At 36.1% G+C, this 19,779-nt stretch overlaps 1 pseudogene; it reads left to right on the plus strand.

Annotated features, from left to right (window-relative positions):
• Window positions 1–871: 871 nt before the first annotated feature.
• LOC116742965 lies at window positions 872–3,683 on the plus strand (annotated as a pseudogene).
• The last annotated feature ends 16,096 nt before the right edge of the window (window positions 3,684–19,779 follow it).

The following is a 19,779-nucleotide window of genomic DNA, read 5'->3' on the forward strand; positions in this document are numbered from 1 at the left end:
TTTTTTTTTTTCATTTGCTTCTTCTCCAACCACTTAAAATCCATTTGTCCACTTGGAGATTCTCAAAGGAACATCATTTTTAACACACCAGGGGCTCTTTCAGTTATTGTTCAACTGATAATCCATCATCCCTGTGTACACCACCTCTTCCCTATTCTTGCTTCAGTCTTCTATTGAGAATATGCTAATGAAAAATATTAATCAATATGTTATGAATGTAAAATAAGATAAGGCCCTTTTGCTCAGTGAAACCTCTACCAGCTGGCACTGTGATAAATAAAATTCTATCATTAGATCTGTAGTTTTAGTCCTTTCTTACGATTCAAATATGGAAGGAAATGATTACAGGTCAATGTTAATAGGTATCTGTACTGGTTTTTGTTCATTTACTTGTTTATTTGTTTTTAGATCTTTTCCCAAGAGCATATGTTTACAATGAAGAAAGGAAGAGAGCATGATACACCAGAGCAAAGCACCCATGTGTGTGTTGGGAATTGGGAGTAAGTACAGAAGTGAATGAGAGCAGAGCAAGTGAACTGGAGGCCCCGTGACGTTGCTTCCGTTGTAACTGCCAAAGCCATATTCAGCCGCTTCTGACAGCTACATCTCCTCTATTCTCTAGATGGGGGCTGCTCATATAAAGGAAAAAAATAAATTCGAGGTTTGAGGAAAATCAATTATAGGTTTTGTCTGGAGTCTGAGTTTGTTTAAAGAAAAGTTGAAGCTCGTGAGAGTAAATGAAGGTGGTGGCAGTATTAGAATAAAAGGGTGTGAATGCTGTCAGAGCATTTTTAGGCATTGGGAAATACAGATAAGCGGCTTAGGAAGGTGCTAAAATTTGGAGACAAATTTGGAAATCATTCACATCGAAATGATCTCCGTTGTTCAGGTGATGGATTCATGTATTATTTACTCCTGGAATGGGAGGAATGCTAAAAATCAAAATGTACTTTAACACTGTGACTGAGAACTCAGGTCTTGGACTCTGATAGTTTGCTGCCAAATTACTGCTCCAGGAATTTCTGTGTCATTTTGGGCAAGACACTCAAAATATATTAGGCTCAGCAGGAACACTGGTAACACTGGAGATAAAAATTATTTCAGAGCTTCAGTTGAGGATTAAGTGGGATAATGCATGTAAAGGCATGAGCAGATGCCTGACATTTACTATGTCCTCGACAAGTGTTACTTAATATTACTATGAATGTTATCATTATTAGCTTATGTACAAAAACTGACAGGCTTGCCTTTCACCAGCTGTTGGTTTCTTAAACAACTATCAGTCACAGTCTTCTCCACCGTATACACAGAATACTTGATACAAAATAAGGGGGCTATTTAATGATTTAAAAAGAAAATCAGGAAAAAGCACCTGGTGAATGTTAGTATATTCACAGTCTACAGGAAATTCAATTCAATGAAGAAAGGAAATCCAGCATCAGTCTGGAACAACTGTCAGTCTCCAAAATTGATTTTTGTGAGTGCGGAGTGATAATCTTTTACCCGAGTTTCTTAGAGCGAAAGCTTTACAAGGGGGCTGTCTGATAGTTAAGTCCGTTTTAAAAGATATTTCTGTAAACACGCTAAAGTGCTTCCTGTCTCCGACTAGTTCTTGCCGAATGACAGGGCACTATTCAGCGTGATGCCTGGAGCTGAAAATGCAGGAAGCTATAGCTCGTTCTTAATGAATAAATCCTGTGTGTTCCTGCTGTCACTTCTGCTAACGCTTTTGTAGAAGCCAAGGCTGGTGCTGCGGTAAACTATCAATAATTAGGACCAAGCAGGTTGGCTATTTTAGTATCTTGACATAGCAGAAACATCTGTTCCTGTATATACTTCTTTTAAAGCACTGAAGTACGACTTGGAAAAAATTAGTTCCTAGAATGTATCATGTTTTTTCAACCAGTGTTTCCTCATGTGAGGAAATAAAACATCCATAAAACAAACTATTTTTGAATAAAATAAAGATAACCCTGTCGTGAGAGGTATTTAATTCTTAAATTATTTATTAACATTGGTTTGAATGTCTTATATTTCAAACTTTATTAGCTGCCATAACAATCTTGGCAATGTATCTACAATATTAGTAGGAAAAAAAGGAGAAATGAGCTGGGAACAAAGAAAAGTAAAAGGGGAAAAAATTTAAGTGCTTTATCTTTTCAGAAAGAATCTAAACTAACCACTCCAGTTTGGAAGGGAAATAGGTTATTATTAAGGAATGTACAAATCAAACACATGCTTAGCAGTTTACATTAATTTTATATAAACCTAGGTGAATTTTATACACATTCATTTTATATAAGTAGTTACAGTTCCCCTTTAAAGACAGAGATGGAAAACAGTAACTAAACACACTTGTCCTCTCATTTTAAAATAACTTTTAATGCTTACTCTTATTCTATTCAAAGTCATGAGCTTAGCCAGTGTTTGCTTTAACTCTTTTTTTGTTTGTTTTTGTTTTTTTTTCTGCAGTACGCGGGCCTCTCACTGCTGTGGCCTCTCCCATTGCGGAGCACAGGCTCCGGACGCGCAGGCTCAGCGGCCATGGCTCACGTGCCCAGCCGCTCTGTGGCATGTGGGATCTTCCCGAACCGGGGCACGAACCCGTGTCCCCTGCATCGGCAGGCGGACTCTCAACCACTGCGCCCCCAGGGAAGCCCTGCTTTAATTCTTAATTGCACCGAAAACTTTTTCTTCACTTAGGTAGTGTCTGCACATTTTGGGAAATTTTGGCTTTGCCACAGATTTTTTTCATACAAAAACTTTCATTAAATAGATGTAACTGTGAAGCAAGCACTACACTTTTTATGAGCATACTTGAACCAATAATCATGTGATTCGTATCCTAAGGAAACTCTATTACTAAACTAGATAAGACAGTTAGGAGAATTCATTTTTACAATAAAGTGTGAGAATAGCTAGGTTAAAGGCATTTACAGGATACGAGGTGAGCACAGAACAGAGGCAGTTAAATCATGTATTAAAGTAAAATTAGAATAGCTCAGATAGGAGAGTAACAGGATATTAAACTAGAGTGTTAGGCACAGTCCTGATCACAGATGGCCTTGCGAGTTAAATGAAAGCACTTGAATTTTGACTAGAAAGCTGAAGGAGGCAGTAAAGAATTTTAATTAGAACTAATGGGTGATCAGATACGCACTTTTAGAAAGTTTACTCCTACTTGGGGGTAGAGGGTAGACATGAGAATGATGAGGTTGGAGGTCGGAGGCCAGTTAGCAGGTTGTTGCTCTAGGTAAATAATAAAGTAAGCCCCTCCCCCACCCAGCCTCCTCCTCCCGACCTTGAGGCAGTGAAGGTAGATGAGATCCCTAAGGCTCAGGCCGTCTGGCCTGGTGGCAACACGATTCCTTCGCAAGGAAATCCCAGCCAAAATCATTTATGAGGATGACCAGTGTCTTGCTTTCCATGACATTTCCCCTCAAGCCCCAACACATCTTCTGGTGATACCCAAGAAACATATATCCCAGATTTCTGCAGCAGCAGACGACGATGAATGTCTTCTTGGATATTTAATGATCATTGGCAAGAAATGTGCTGCTGATCTGGGCCTGAAGAAGGGTTATTGAATGGTGGTGAATGAAGGTTCAGATGGGGGACAGTCTGTCTATCATGTTCATCTCCATGTTATTGGAGGTTGGCAGATGAATGGGCCTCCTGGTTAAGCACGTTGTAGGGATAATTTTCCCTTCTCTATGCAGTGACCAGGCCTGCAAGTTCCAATATGCAAAACAATACCTTTTTTTTTTTGCCTGTGTATGGAGAGATTGCAGAAATAATTTTAAAAACCCCTACATAATAAAAGATATTGTTGCATGGTCTGAAAAAAAATAAAGTATGAATTTCTGGGTTAATGTGGTGGTTTATAATGAGAGAAGACTTGTATAGAAGTTGACTATATATTTGAGAGATCCTTAAAGTATAAACTCATAACTCCTTGATAATGTGGGTGGTGAGGAAGAAGGAGAAGATATGAATAAGCCCTGTATTTCCCAAATTAAATCTTCCTTAAGAATAGAGGGAAACGTCATTGACAAGAATTATTGAATATTTTCTGTATGCCATAAGTGGGATTGTAAATAATATTCAATATTTAAATATGTATGTATTCATGTGGCTTTGAGCGCAAAAATTAAGAACAGTGTTCTAGTTGCCTGTGACTGCTATAACAGACTGCCACAAACTTAATAACTTAAAACCATAGAAAGTTATTATCTTAACAATTCTGGAGTCCAGAATTCTAAGATCAGTACCGTCGGACTGAAATCAAGGTATTGGCAGGGCCATGCTCCCTCTGGAGGATCCAGCTAAGGGGCTGCTCATTGCCTATTCCAGTTTCTGGTGGCTGCTGTCATTTCTTGGCTTGTGGCCACCTCATTCCAATCTTCAAAGCCACCATCTTCTCATCTCTCTCTGTTCTACTTTCACATCACCTTCTTCTTTTGTCTGTGAAATATCATCTTGCCTCTCTCTTATAAGGACACTTGTGATTGCATTTAGGACCTACCCAATAATCCACAATAATATCCCCATCTCAAATCCATAAGATCCCAGGGATTAGGACCTAATGTCTCTGGAGGTCAGTATTCAGCCTACTAAAATTCCTACTGATATAAGTCAAAACAGTAAAATGCAAAGATTAGCTATATTCCTCTGTTTCAAACAAAAATTAACAATTGATAAACTTTGAAAAGAAAGAGACTAACTTTTGTGAAATATTGTATGACTTCATTTGTATGAGGTCCCTAGAGTAGGCAAATTCATAGAGACACAAAGTAGAATAGATGTTATTGAGGGCTGGGGAAGGGATATGGAGAGTTATAGTTTAGTTATAGTTTAATGGGTACAGAGCTTCTGTTTGGGAAGATGAAAAAGTTCTGAAAATAAATAGTGAAGATGGTTGTACAACATTGTGAATGTACTTAACCATACTGAATTATATACTTAAAATGGTATTATGGTATTTATATTTTACCACGATTTTTAAAAAGTTAGAAAAAAATGTGCTCTGCCTTATAAAAAACTTCTGACCCAAGAAGGTCAGAGGTCACAGGTACAAGCTTGTGATTAGGAGTGACTTAATTCTCCCACTGCTCCCTTGACTGAACCTGTAGTGTCACCAACATTACCCTAAATGCATGTTTTGAGAGTTGCTTCCCTGCAAGAGGCCTTGGGGGCCAGGTGGAGGTGGCTGCATAACTTCAAGACAAAATAATGAGCGGAAACAAAAAATAAAACAAAATAAGATAAAAAAGAACAAAAATTCTTTACCACTCCAAATGAGCTGCAAAACAAGTTTCAAAAACACGTGAAAAAATATGACCATAAGAAAACTGTCAATCAGTTGGATGAATTTTAAAATGTAGAACAAACTGGGTGGTGGGGGAAGGTTTAAAATAAATATGTTCAGAGGATTTATACTTCTGACCTTGAGGTAGTAACGGGTGCTGGATTTACATCTTCTCTTTTTTTTTTTTTTTCTCCTGCTGTACGGGCCTCTCACGGTTGTGGCCTATCCCATTGCGGAGCACAGGCTCCAGACGCACAGGCTCATCGGCCATGGCTCACGGGCCCAGCCGCTCCGCGGCATGTGGGATCTTCCCGGACCGGAGCACGAACCCTTGTCCCCTGCATCGGCAGGCGGACTCTCAACCACTGCGCCACCAGGGAAGCCCATACATCTTCTCTTTTAAGAATAAGAAAAGAGATAAAAAATATGACACACTAGTTTCCAGACACTGGATAATAAACAGCAAAAGAGAGTGATCCTTGAAGAAAGGAAAGTAATCGACATAGGTGACCACTACAAATGCCCCAGCATAGGACAGTTTTCAGAATGCAATGAAGGCAAGGGAAAATCAAACAGAGCCTGGTTGTGTCACGGAGGTAAAGATCAGAGTTTGGGTAGATCAACTAGCTCGAATTTGGGGGCAGCATAACAGAGAAAAAGGAACTACATCAACAAGGCACTGAAGATCTTCAGAAAGGGCCTCTTGAATTCTGGGGCAAATACTGATCTACAAATGTGAGAGAGAGAGAACTATTCAGGGCCAAAGGGTGGGGTGGAGGGCAACCCAAATGTATAAAACAGGAGGGCAAAGGGAAGACATATGGGAACATATGTATATGTATAGCTGAATCACTTTGTTATAAAGTAGAAACTAACACACCATTGTAAAGCAATTATACCCCAATAAAGATGTTTAAAAAAAAACACAACAATTCCCTTCATAACATTTGGGTATAAGGTAGAGGCCTCAGAAATGTATCACCTGACCTGCTCATGAAAAATCTATGCAAACCAGAAGGCAATCAAATAATACCTTTGAGATACTGAAAGGGGGAAAAAACTGTCAACCTAGACAGTTTACACACTTAGTAAAAATATCTTTCAAAATTGAAAGTGAAATAAATATTTCCAGACCACCAAAAGGGAGAAAGTCCATCACCAGCAGGCCTATTGTTATATACATATATATATACACACATTCGACAGGCAGAAATAAAATTATACTACGTAAAAATATGGAGCTACAAAAAAGTATTAAGGCCCTCCAGGAAAGGTAACTATTTGGGTAAGAGACAAGAAAAATAAGAGTAAATTAACCATGATGTCACAGAAATCAGGAAAAAATAAAGGTGAGAGCAGAGATCAGTGAAAAAAAAAACCAAACTGAAAAACATTAGAGAAAAACTAGTAGTTCTTAACTCTGGTTCTCTGAATAAATGAATACAATTGATAAAATATGTACTCCTAATGATCAAGAAAACAGGAGATACACATTATCAATGTCAGGAATGAAAGAGGTCACATAGCTAGAAACTCTATAGATATCAATAAAAAGAAAAAACTAAGGGAACATTATAAACAATTTTAAGCCAATAAATTTTGCAACTGTATAAGTCCTTTGAAAGAAGTGAAGTATCAAATGTCACTCAAGAATGCAAAAATATGAATGTCCTCTATTACAGGCTAAATTGTGTTATCATCCAACCTCCCCTCCAAATTTATGTTGAAGCTGTAACCCCCAGTACTCAGAATGTGATTGCATTTGGAGACAGGGCCTTTAAGGAGGTCATTATGTTAAAATAAGGTTGTGAGGGTGGGCCATAATCCAATCTGACTGGGGTTGTTATAAGAAAAGGAAATTTGGACATACAAAGAGACACCAGGTGCTTGGACACACAGAGAAAAGACCCTGTGAGGACACAGTGAGAACATGACCATCTGCAAGCCAAGGAGAGAGGCCTCAAAGGAAACCAAACCTGCAAACACCTTGATCTTGGACTTCCACCCTCCAGACCGTGAGAAAATAAACTTTCTGTTGTTTAAGCCACCCAGTGTGGTATTTTGTTATGACGACGTAGTCCTAGCAAATTAGTACAGCTTCGGATCTATTTAAATTAGTTAAATCCTTCTGATTAAAAATACTCTAGGATCAGGTAGCTTCACTTGTAAATTCTTTCAAATATTTAAAGATTAATTGATACTAATTCTACACAAAATCTTCCAAAAAGCAGAAAAGATGGGAACACATTGCAATGCATTTTATGAGGCCAGCATTACTCTGATACCAAAACCAGACAAAATCATTCTTGAAAAAGAAAATTTTCAATTTAGTATCTTTCATGAATATAAACACAAAGTCCTTAAAAACATTTCAGGAAATCAAATCTACAGATAAATAAAAAGATACTGTGAAAGGCAGAATGATGGCTCCCACAAATGTCCATGTCCCAATCTCTGGAAACTATTAACATGTTACTTTACATAGCAAAAGAAAGTTTGTAAATTAAGAATCTTAAAGTGGGGAAACGATCTTGGATTATCCAGGTATGCCCAATGTAACCACATGGGCCCTTAACAGGGAAAGAGGGAAACAGAAGAGAGAGGGGGGAGATGTGACTACATAGGGATGATCAGAGGAATGCGAAGTTGCTGGCTTTGAAGATGGAGGATGGGGGACACAAGCTAAGAAATGTGGATGGCCTCTCAAAGCTGGACAAGGTAAGGAAACAGATTCTCCCTCAAAGCCTCCAGACAGGTACATAGCTCTGCCAACACCTTGATTTTAGCCTAGTAAGCCCTGTGTCAAACTTCTAACCTACAGGCTGTAATAATTTGCATTGTTTTAAGCCAGTGAATTTGTGGAATTTGTTTAGAGAAATAATACGGATTTTTATTATATTCAAGTAGGATGTATGCCAGGAATGTTTACAGACTAAACGCAACAATAGCAACTAAAACATAATCACCTCTACAGATACAAAGAAAGTACTTGATGATGTTAACACCCACACAAAACAAAACTTCTAACAAACGAGAAATACATCTACTAAAAACCTGCAGCCATTGTTATACCTGTTGGTAAAATATTGATTTTTTTAACCCCAAGATCAAGAACAAGGCCAGGATGCTCACTCTCACCACATCTAATCACCATTGCATTGGATCCTAGTCAGTGCAAAAACACAAGAAAGAAAAAAAATCATATACTTTTAATAGATGACATCATTTATGTAATCCTAAATAATTTGTTTACAGAACTAAAAAGCTAATGTAGCAAAGCTACAGAAAACAAGTTCATATTTAAAATTGACTTGAATTACTATATATTACTGATGAACAGTTGGAAATTAAATTTTTTCAAAAACAATACACTGAAAAAATGAAATATTAAAGGTAGCCAAAGAAATGGAAATAAAGTGACATAATCACTGAATGAAAGTTTTTATTAGAAAAGATGTATTCCATATTTATGGAATAGAACAGATATTTCAGGAAAAAGAACCATTTACATATGAAAAGACACCATAAGAGGTAAAAGGCAAGAAAAAAATTAAAATATTTTTAATATCTAGAGTATGTATAGTCACACACACACACATAACTGCATACAAATCAATAGGAAAAAAGCAACAAGGAAACTCAATACAAAGTTGGGGAAATGACACCAACAGGCATCATTTGTAAAAAAAAAAAATTATAGAAAATAAAATAAGACCAATAAACACAGGATAAAATGCCTCATACTACTAGTAAACAGGTAATACAAATTAAAGTAATGTGATACTTTATCATATTCATTTGATAGGTAAAACAAAAAATATCTGGCATGTAGGTAAAGCAATAATAATTTCTATGAATTGTTGATTGAGTGATTGTCAATATCTTGTAAATTTAGAGGTTGTTTACATTGTAACTTTTAGCTTTCTACTTTTAGATATAAAACCTAGATCCCAAGGCTCTAGCATATGTGCAAAAAAAAAAAAAAAAAAGCCATGTACATGATTATTCAGTAAAATCTCAGTTTGGTTTTTTTTTTTATATATATATAAATTAATTATTTATTTATTTTTGGCTGTGTTGGGTCTTTGTTTCTGTGCGAGGGCTTTCTCTAGTTGCGGCAAGTGGGGGCCACTCTTCATCGCGGTGTGCGGGCCTCTCACTGTTGCAGCCTCTCTTGTTGCGGAGCACAGGCTCCAGACACGCAGGCTCATTAGTTGTGGCTCACAGGCCTAGTTGCTTCACGGCATGTGGGATCTTCCCAGACCAGAGCTCAAACCCGTGTCCCCTGCATTGGCAGGCAGATTCTCAACCACTGCGCCACCAGGGAAGCCCCCTCAGTTTGGTTTTAATAGTGAAAAATTGTAATCATCTAGATGTCCATCAACAGGAGAAAGGATAACTGATGTGCAATGTATTAATATAATGCAATGTAAAATAATTTAAATGAGTGAACTAGCAGTATGTATATGAACATGGACAAATTTTAGAGGTATAATTTTTAGTGCCAAAAAGCAAAATGAATAATAATTTATACAATATACTATTCTATAAGTTTAAAAATATTCAAAATAAAACTCAGTATTGTTTATGGCTATATAAATGTAGTATGGTAAAAGTATAAAAGATTTTCATCAGAATGAAAATCACCAAATTCAGATTACTGAATACCTCAGAGGAGAGATGGAGGGAAGTAAATCAGGGAGGGATAAACAAAAGATGAAAATAGATTCAAAACAACTAGGGCAAAATGTTAAGGTATCCTGATCCTGGGTGGGTTTATAAAATAAAGTTTATAATATTTTTCTTTACACTTCCCAGCATGTTTGAATTATTTAATGATAAGATAGACCATATAAAAGAGAAACTGCTATTATCTTTATCAAGTAGCTTAAGGTTGACTTTCTTTATCTTACTAATAATGTACTAATTCATGAGTTCACAGCTAAATGAGACAGCACTGCATGACAGTTAAACCTGTTCTTATCCAATGTTCTGTTTTTACTGTTATATGAAATAGGTTTCACTGAGAGTTGGTCAACTGTAAAATTATAGCCGTTGAGGATAAAGAACTATATTGGATTGTATTAAACCTAAGTCATACTTTGTGTGCATAACCTTTTGCCAGCTGCCTATCTCCATTTCCTCTGACTTTAGCACCCTCTTCAGACAGCAGTTCTGAACGTTTCTTTGAAAGCCCAGAAACTTGTTTTCCCGGCACGTGAGACAAGAGAATCTGTTTACATGTGGATGACTTATTGACAATTATTTTAATATCACTTATAAAAATTCCTTTGTGGATCTATGTCTTTATCTGAACCAAGCTTCCGCTATCCTGGTAATTCCAATGCTGAGATGGAAAGCCTCTGTTAAATTGTGAAAGCACATCTGAATGCTATCCTCAACATAAAAATAATTGTTGGTAAGTTCTTGTTCCAGAAACCAAAAGATAGTCCATGTGGAATACGTATATTTAGTTGCCTATGAAATGAGTTACTGTACTGAATCAGTTAAGGAATGTAACAATGGGTTTTAACAAAATGTAAGGTTGCTATACTTGTTTCATTTGATGCCCAGTGATTCTATTATGTTCTTTAATAGTTTGGAAATCTGGGTTTTAATATTCTCTTTATTTCCTTACTCTGGGACTTTAAATCTCTAAACTGGGGGCAATAATATTTACCTGATTTCAGAAAGCTTTGTAGTGTTTTGATATCTCTGATTCTCTCATAATAGTAATCTTCCTTTTTTAAAAAGGAGAAATGAAGCAGAAACATAAAAAAGTGTTGTCTAGGCATTCATGAAGAATTTGGCTGTCTTGACTTTTCATTTAATTATATACCTTAAAATTAATCTCTTATTTGGGCAAATTTTGACAGGTTTTAAACCATTAAGAAGATCCTATTTCCCTGGAGAAAAGATGATTTTGAAACTTAATTGCAATAGGTTTAACAATACAGAAGTCCTATCTAATATATATTTTTAAAACCCTTGAAAATTAATGTGCCATTTCATTCACACAGACTCATTCCTGGAAAAAAAATTAATCATCTGGATCTATATTTCAGAGAAGTGCAAATATCTCAAAATAAAACATATTAACATAACATTCTATCACTTTGGAGAAAGGCAACTCTAATCCATAAATTCAGGAACAAAAAAATCCATTGGTCTACCCTTATACAAACAACTATTTGAGGTAGGGTTTTCAAGGCGGCAAAAACTCAAAAGTTGAGCCAGCTGTTTCAACAACCTAAATAGACTGATTTTGGGGCCTTTGTAGTGAAACAGAAATCAGGTAAATTTTTCATGACTTGAGATTCCTTTACAGTCTTTGCTGCATGCAATTACTGACAGCTGTTATTCAATCACACATCACATTATAAATTCATACCTTCCATTCCACAATCAAAATCAGTACCACAGGAGATGAAATGAAAGAAGAACTTGCTGTATAAAAAATAATAAAATAAAATTTAAAAAAAAACATTTAAAAAAAAAAAAAGAAAGAGAATCTACTTTACATCTAGGTCTGTTTCAACCACAGCCTCATGCCAGTAAATGAATATTAATTTCCCATCAAGTGAAAGTGATATTCTGTATGTTAACACGTATGAGAGAAGCCATAATTTGGAAATTATTTATTAGTGTAAAGCTTTGGAAATTATGAATGATGCCCTTTTCAGTGCCATATGAACTGGCAGTCTTATGCTTTTTCTAGGCCTATCTTTGTGCCAAGTCATAGGCTAGAGGCCTCCTACCTAATGTTTGATCAAATCCTCTGACTGTCATCCTAGGTTATAATACAGGATTAGTGAATCTCAAGAAGCCTCAGAAACTACCCCAGAGATTTCAAGGTGTGGCGATAAGGGTTACCCAGAGGGGTCTTCAACACATTGCCCCTTGATGAAATGTGTCCTCACTGGAGCCAGATGGAATCTGTCCTCTGGAACCCTCAGTTTTAGGGAAAGAGCTAATGCAATAGGGAGAGCCACGCTATTTTCAAATTTAAAAAATGTGGCTTTTTTTTGTTCTGTTTTTTTGCTTCAGTCCAAGGCTGTTGTCAAAGAAATAAGCTTCTCTCAGGGCTTCAACAACACTGACCTGTGATCAGGAGTTCTTTACTGCTGTCTTTCTGTGTCACTAGTGCAAGTCTACCTGTGGGCCTCATCTGTCTCCTTATCTACCCACCCAGTGAAAACTGGCAGTGCCCTTGGGCAGGGATAGAGGCCCTGTAGGTAACCCCAAGCCTGATCCCTGATGTTAAGAGCAAACTGTTGACCTTGTCAGACTGATATCCCAGCCCTTCCCAAACACTGAAGCTCCATGCAGAAGGCTAAGTGAAGGCATGCCTTGCTTCTTCAGGTAACTGTATTTGTGGTTTACTAGAATATAACTCTAGGTAAATCAAACTTAAAAACATTTTTGTTCTTGTTGTTGCAAACAATCTTTTTCTTTTTAAAATCATACTTAATGTTATAGATCACTTGACTAGTTTTGCCTAGCTTAGAGAAAAATCATTTTCTTGGGATGAAGTTAAGCCACTTCTGTGTTTATTTCTGTGATATGTAAATCCTTCCCAGTCCATCTGAGAAAGCATTAGCTATGCTATCTATGCCCTTTCTCAAGGAAACAGTTCCTAGTAAATCCATAGCCATGCAGGTAGGAATAGGACACCTGTTAGGAAATCAGATTTCAGGTTAAATCCACTGTTATCTGAACACAAATGTGTGAAATAATCAAGCACCATCAAACGGTAAACAGACAGTTTTTGGAATAAGGAGTCATTTGAATGTGGGGCATCAGAAGCAATCATGTAGGAAAGGGTTTATTTGTAAAAGGTAATTGTCTTTTAGACTGGTATTTTTGGCACTTGGCTCCTAATATGTAGTAAAATTAAACAGAGTTTTTAAAAATTCAGTGAATATGGGCTCTACCCAGGACTTACAGAATCCATATTTCTGAAGTTGAGACTCAGGATTTGTGTTTTAAAATACTACTCTAACAACTTTGATGCCTAGCCAAATTCGGGAAACCACTGACCAAATACTGAATGTAGAATATAATCTCATTTTCATCAAAACCAGGAGAGTAAAGAACAATTCTTATCACAGTCCTAAGAAAGTACTTCCTAGAAGTCAGTTGCATTACAGCAGTTATATCTCCTGGATTTCTAGAATGTACACGGGCTACAGTTAGAATAATTAGGAGATTTATTGCATTTTTGTATTTAAAAATTAATTTTTATCAAGCACAGAAAAATTTTAAATGTATCAACAATAAATATAGCAGTTAAAATAACAGCAAGAATCAACACTTACAGAGTGTTTACTTTGTGCCAATAACACACTCGAAGAACCTCAAGGGTCAGAGTTGCCATACAGGAGAATCCAGAAAATAGCAAGAGAGAATCTGGATTAGTCCAAATAAAAATGATTACTTTTGCTTTTCCTGATTGTGCATATATTTTTTTTTCTCAAGTCCATTAGTGAAATGTTAATGAGAGAACTATTCTGTAAAAGCCTAATATATCATTTAGTTTCTCTATACCTACACTAGTTCTAAGTAATGGTTTCCTCATGATTAGTTTAACCTCCTTACAAATGATCAAAATCCCCAACAGGTCTTTATTAAAGAGAGTTATTTAACTGTAGTTAACTTCCTGGGCAATTTAATCATGTACAGATATCTAAATATAGAGAAGCAGATAAGCGTGTTTCTTACAAAATGGTTTCTGATCAGTGCCCATTATCATTTCAGTGTTTAATATGGATAAAGAGCCCTCAGTGCTCCCCAAGGGGCCATTGCATTTCCACCTGTCCCCTTCCATCCCTCAGAAATATCAGGCATTTTGAAATGGTTCTTGCTTCTTCTCATGCATAGTTCCAACAGGATTACTAAAGACCTCAATTTATATGCCTTATGTATAAAAAGTATAGGTCGATGCATTTGTCATTACGTCGTTTATTTTCACAATATTCCAAAGAAATAAGGAATGACACAGAGGATGATGAATATGTTGAGGATAACGATGATGATGACGATGATTGCAAAAGGGGTAGAGAGGGATGAAGAAGAAAAGATAATGATGGTGAAAAAAAAAGAAAGAGGAGCACAATGTAAGAACTTCTGTTTATTGATTGGTTATTGTGAGCCAGGTTCAAAGCCGAGCATGTTATATAATCTATGAAGTAGGCACTAAATTACTCCCTTTGCCGTATGCAAAACGTTTATGTGATTTGCTCTAATCAAAAGATAAAAAGAGAGACGCTAGAACTCAAACCCAGATCTGCCCAATTCTCTAGTGCAAGTTTATGAGAATTATATACTTTTGAAAAAACTGATGAATAGAAGCAGGCTGAAAAAAAGTCTTAGTTTGAAAAAAATCACACAGCAATAATCTCAGGTCTCAGGCTGCACAAAGGAATTCTAGATATCTGCAAATATGTTCTCCTTCTATGACATTTAATGACAAAGGGAATGGATAGCTTACTTGATAAATAGTCATTTAACTGCTTTTTCAGAAGAGTGAGTGTATGTCGACTTTATTGAAATTTTTAATCCCATGAATAAAAAGATATCATATTTTATGTTTTTATTCATGTAATATTAAAAGTGTTAACACTAAAATCAAGACTGTGAGACCAAAGTTTCATTATGTTGTGTGGAAAGGCATTACGATTTAAAGTTAAAAATGAGAATAGTATCAGTATTACAGCCTACTGAGTGATGATTTTAATTTAAAAAATCAGTACTAAGAATTTAAATTTTAAATATGCTATAGAGGAAGTCATTACAAAGTTTTGTGTTTGTTTATACCCAAAGGGTTAGGTATATTTACTAGGTATGCATTTAACGCATATTAAAAAAAAGAGATCTGAGATTCCTTTAAGAATCAATTTTTCCAAAAATCACCTCTGTGATACAGATAAGCCTCCCCCACCCCCCAAATAGCTCTAGTATGGTATCATTAAAAAGTAAATAGATCTTACGTTCAAACTTTTTATTTCTCAATTTCCATTAAAAACCCCCAATTATATTGTCCTTCCCTTAAGAGTCCACACATACATATTTTGGATGTGCTGCCTGGAGATGATGCAAGTGCTGTCAAGTTTCCTATTCTGGATTTTATTTCCTTCAGGATGAGAAAGAGAAGTACATAATTTGGCAGAGAGAGAAGTGATTATCCTGTTGCTTAAGAGGCAAATGTTTTAGTGATGTGCAAAATAAAAAGCATTACAAATTCCAAGTGATATGTGATGCTGTTCTAAGTGTGGGAATAAGAATATCTGGGGAAAGGAATTGTTTGTGGAGGATGGGTGGGTCTGAATAAGTGGGAGTTTGTTCCAGAAAACTAAGGTGGACAGATGGAGTTTGGGTTTGGAGCATGACTTAGGTTGAAATGCGCATCCCGAAAAATACACTGTTCCTCTATTTTTCATTTTCCTGATTCACTCCCTAACCTTGTTTTTTGTGTGCTTTTCTCTGCCCCCTGCATTTCTCTCCTGTCCTTTTCTTTGAGCCATGTTTTTTTAAACTTATGCTTTAATTACTCGATTACATGACTTCTTTTTCAAAATACAAATACAACCTGAAGTGCCTCCTTTTTATACATATAGAAGATGCTATTGGCAACTTCTCATGATGATGCACTTAACGTCTGAAAAAGAATGAAACAGCAAAATGAATTGAAAGATGGATGCCACTGCCCTTCTTGTAATCCTATTGTTGTGTATTATTCTTAAACATTTCAAGTCTGGTAAATGTTTAATTGTATCTTCCCGTTGTGTATTTAATTGTTAAGAAACATGTTTTTGCAACAAAAGCTTTGACTGTGAGACAGAGATACTAAACATGATCAACGAATGAATGTTCTATAGCTGAGCACTGAGGGCGGGAGCAGAGAAAATTCTGAAAGTGGAACTTGCTTACGAAATATATGCCAATGTTTCCTAAATCATTTAAGAGTGTTTGAGTATTCCACATCGCAGTTTAAAAAGATTATAACAGTTCCATGACTTAGTAAAGCTTTTCCTACATGCAAAGAAAAAAAAAAGATGCTATTGGACTTTAAAAGGTCCAAGCGACAGAACACTGAAGGCTGGACCAGCTGGAGAGCCTTATCTTCCTTTGGGCTTCACTCAAAATTGGCAGATTTTAGACTCAACGTGGTAAATGGGTCTGTTCTGAACAGTATATCCAAAGTGGTATACCTAGGGTGGAGTCCCAAATGCCGTGATTTTTTTTTTTCCACCTTAAAGTAACTAACCTACATGGCTGAACTACTGGAAAACTAACAATTTTACAGAAGTATCAGGCTCCAGGATTTATCTTTTTCAAAAATATGATGTGCAAAGTCATCCATGATAGCTGATTATTCTGAGTTGCCAGGTTATATTAGAATAATTTTATTTCTTTAGTGTTTGAAAGATCCATAAATGAATAATAGGTCCTGAGATCTGTGTTAATTTGTAATTGGAGTAAACAGCTGAGCAAGCTTCTAATAGCTCACTGGCATACACTAAGAATGATCATCACCTGTATCACCCAGTAGGCAATTTAAATGCGTATGTAATAGGAATCCCAACCCTTGCATCTTTTAAAGTTTTGGTGATCGCGTTAATTATTGGTTCCCCCAGGAGTATTATACTGCTTTTAGCTTATAATTTTGAAAGGTACGGTGACTTCCAAGTACTTTCAGTGGTCAAAATTGCTCTCACTCCATGAATTGGAAAGGCAACATGGGGACTGTGCCAGTTTTTAAAATATCTGTTTCAGAGAAGTTTTTGTTTCTGGCCAGAAAGTACGGCCAATATGTAACAAAGGCTGGATTTAGCCTCCTAAGAGAAACAAATAACTGGAGAAAATAAATGGAACAATGTTTTTCAAAATATTGGACTTTAGGCAATGGAGGATAGTGACTCTTGAGAAAGAAAAAACAAACAAACAAAAAAATCCAAATAAGGTGAGCTCTAAAATTGCCTGAGTTTACTGTCTTGAGGGAGTTTCCAGGTCACGGAGCAAGAAGGAGAAACCTGGGTAGAGCTTGGCAGGTTCCCTGAGTAGAGGAGACAGATCTAATAGTCCAGGGAGAACAAGGTAGCTCGAGCTCATAAGACAGAGTGTTGAGATAATAGAGCTGCACAGAGAATGAACTCTAGAGATCTGTAGAGGGATCCCATAAGTGTTCATCAGAGTACTGATAGTGAAAGGATGTGAAAAACTACCTGAGGCTTGGAAATGAACCAACTAAGAGGATTACAATAGAGTAACTTCAGCTTGCCAAGCTTTGGGAATAAAACCCTATTTCCACCAGTCAGACTGGAAACCCTCGCAATTCACTGAACATTTGGTAGTGTATTCAGGAGAATCTTACCCCAGCGGTGGGAAATAATTAGCCATGGACTGAGCACTACTCCAGACCCACCTATCAAATCTTAAATGTAAGACTCAAAAATCTGAAACTATTTCTCAGTAGCATAAATGTGTCCCAGAACAAAGGTTGGGAATATAGTATTACAAAAATGTCTAGCATCTAACAAGGTAAAATTAACAATGTCTAATGTCCAGTAAAAAATTATCAGGCATGAAAACATGCAGGAAAATGCAACTCATAATGAGGAGCATAAGTCGACTGAAACTGATCCTGATGTTGGAATTGGCAGACAAGGACACTAAAACAGTTATTACAACTGTATTCCATATGTTCTAAAGGCTAGAGGAAAAGTTGAGTATGTTAAGTAGTGAGAGAAAAGATATCAAAATATAGCCAAACTTCTAGCGGTGAAAACTACAACGGCTGAGATGAAAAATGCACTGGATATTATTAACAGCAGACTACACATTGCAGGAGAAATAATTAGTGAACTTGAAGATATAGCAACAGAAATTATGCAAAATGAAACATACATGGAAAAAAATGTATGATTTTAAAAATGAACAAGACATTAGTAAATTCTGGGATAATTTCAAAATTCTAATTATAATTGCAGTTGGAAGCATGAAGTTTGGCTGAGATGGGGGAAAAGGAGTAGTAGAAAAGATATTTGAAGAAATAATGATATGAAAATTACCAAATTGATTAAACTGTAAACCCACAGTTCCAAAAATCGCAACGAACTCCAAGCACAAGCAAAATGAAAAAATGCACACACACACGTGTGTGTGTGTGTGTGTGTGTGTGTGTGTGTGTGTGTGTGTATATATATATATATAATTTTATCAAGGTAGATCATAATTAAATTGGCCCAAACCAGCAAGAAAGAGAAAATCATAGATAGCCAGCAGGAAACATATATTACATTTAGGACAACAAAGATAATTTCTTGCTGGAAGCAATGTTAGCAATAAAATAGTTGAGTAACATCTTTAAAGAACTGGAAAAAACCCAACTTCTCAGTCTAGAATTACATACCTAGCAAAAATATCTTTAAGAATAAAGCCAAATAGACAATAAAGGCAAAAAAAAGTTTAAGGAATTTGTCATCAGCAGGCCTGAATTACAAGAAATGTTAAAGAAGTACCTCAGGAAGATGAGAAATTTTCTTCTTATTTAAGTTCATTTTAAAAATACTGAATGATTAAAACAAACACAATAACAGTGTATTGTGGAGGTTATGAAAATTGTAGAAGTAAATGTATAACAACAATAGTGCAAGGACCAGGAGGGAAGAAATGGAAGTAAATTGCTGTCAGTTTCTTATACCATATGTGAAATGGCATAGGGTTGCATGAAGTCAGATGGTGAAGTTCAAAGACTTGTAAACTCTAAAAGGATGACTACAGTAACAAAACATTTATAGTAAATAAAAGAAATAAAATAAAATGGACCCATGAAAAATATGAAATTAAACTAAAAGAAGGAAGTAAAAAAATGGTAAGAGAGGCGAAAAGAGGAGGCAAAATGGAACAAGGAACAGATGGGACAGACAGAAAATGAACAGGAAATTTTTAGATTTAAATCTAACCATATAAACACTATGTTAATGTAAATGGGTATTCAGCCATCAAAAATGAGAAAATCCTACCATATGTGACAAGATGGATGGAACTTGAAGGCATTATGCTCAGTGAAATAAGTCAGACAGAGAAAGACAAACACTGTATGACTTCACTTACATGTGAAGAAGAGCAAAAGCAAAACAAAAACCAAGACCAAACTCCTAGAAAAAAAGATCAGACTTGTGGTTACCCGAGGCAGTGGGTCAGGGGAGGAGGAACTGGAGGAAGGTGGTCAAAAGGTACAAACTTCCAGTTATAAGATAAATAAGTACATGATGACTATGGGTAACACTCCTGTATGATATATAGGAAATTGTCAAGAGAGTAAATTCAGAGTTCTCATCATAAGGAGACTTTTTTTCTTTTTATTGTATCTGTATGAGAAGACAGATGTTAATTGAACCCTACTGTAATTATTTCACAATATATTTAAGTCAAACCATCGTGCCATATGCCTTAAACTTATACAGTGA

This window comes from Phocoena sinus, chromosome 18 (assembly GCF_008692025.1).
Source record: "Phocoena sinus isolate mPhoSin1 chromosome 18, mPhoSin1.pri, whole genome shotgun sequence".
In the NCBI taxonomy this organism is placed as follows: Eukaryota; Metazoa; Chordata; class Mammalia; order Artiodactyla; family Phocoenidae; genus Phocoena; species Phocoena sinus.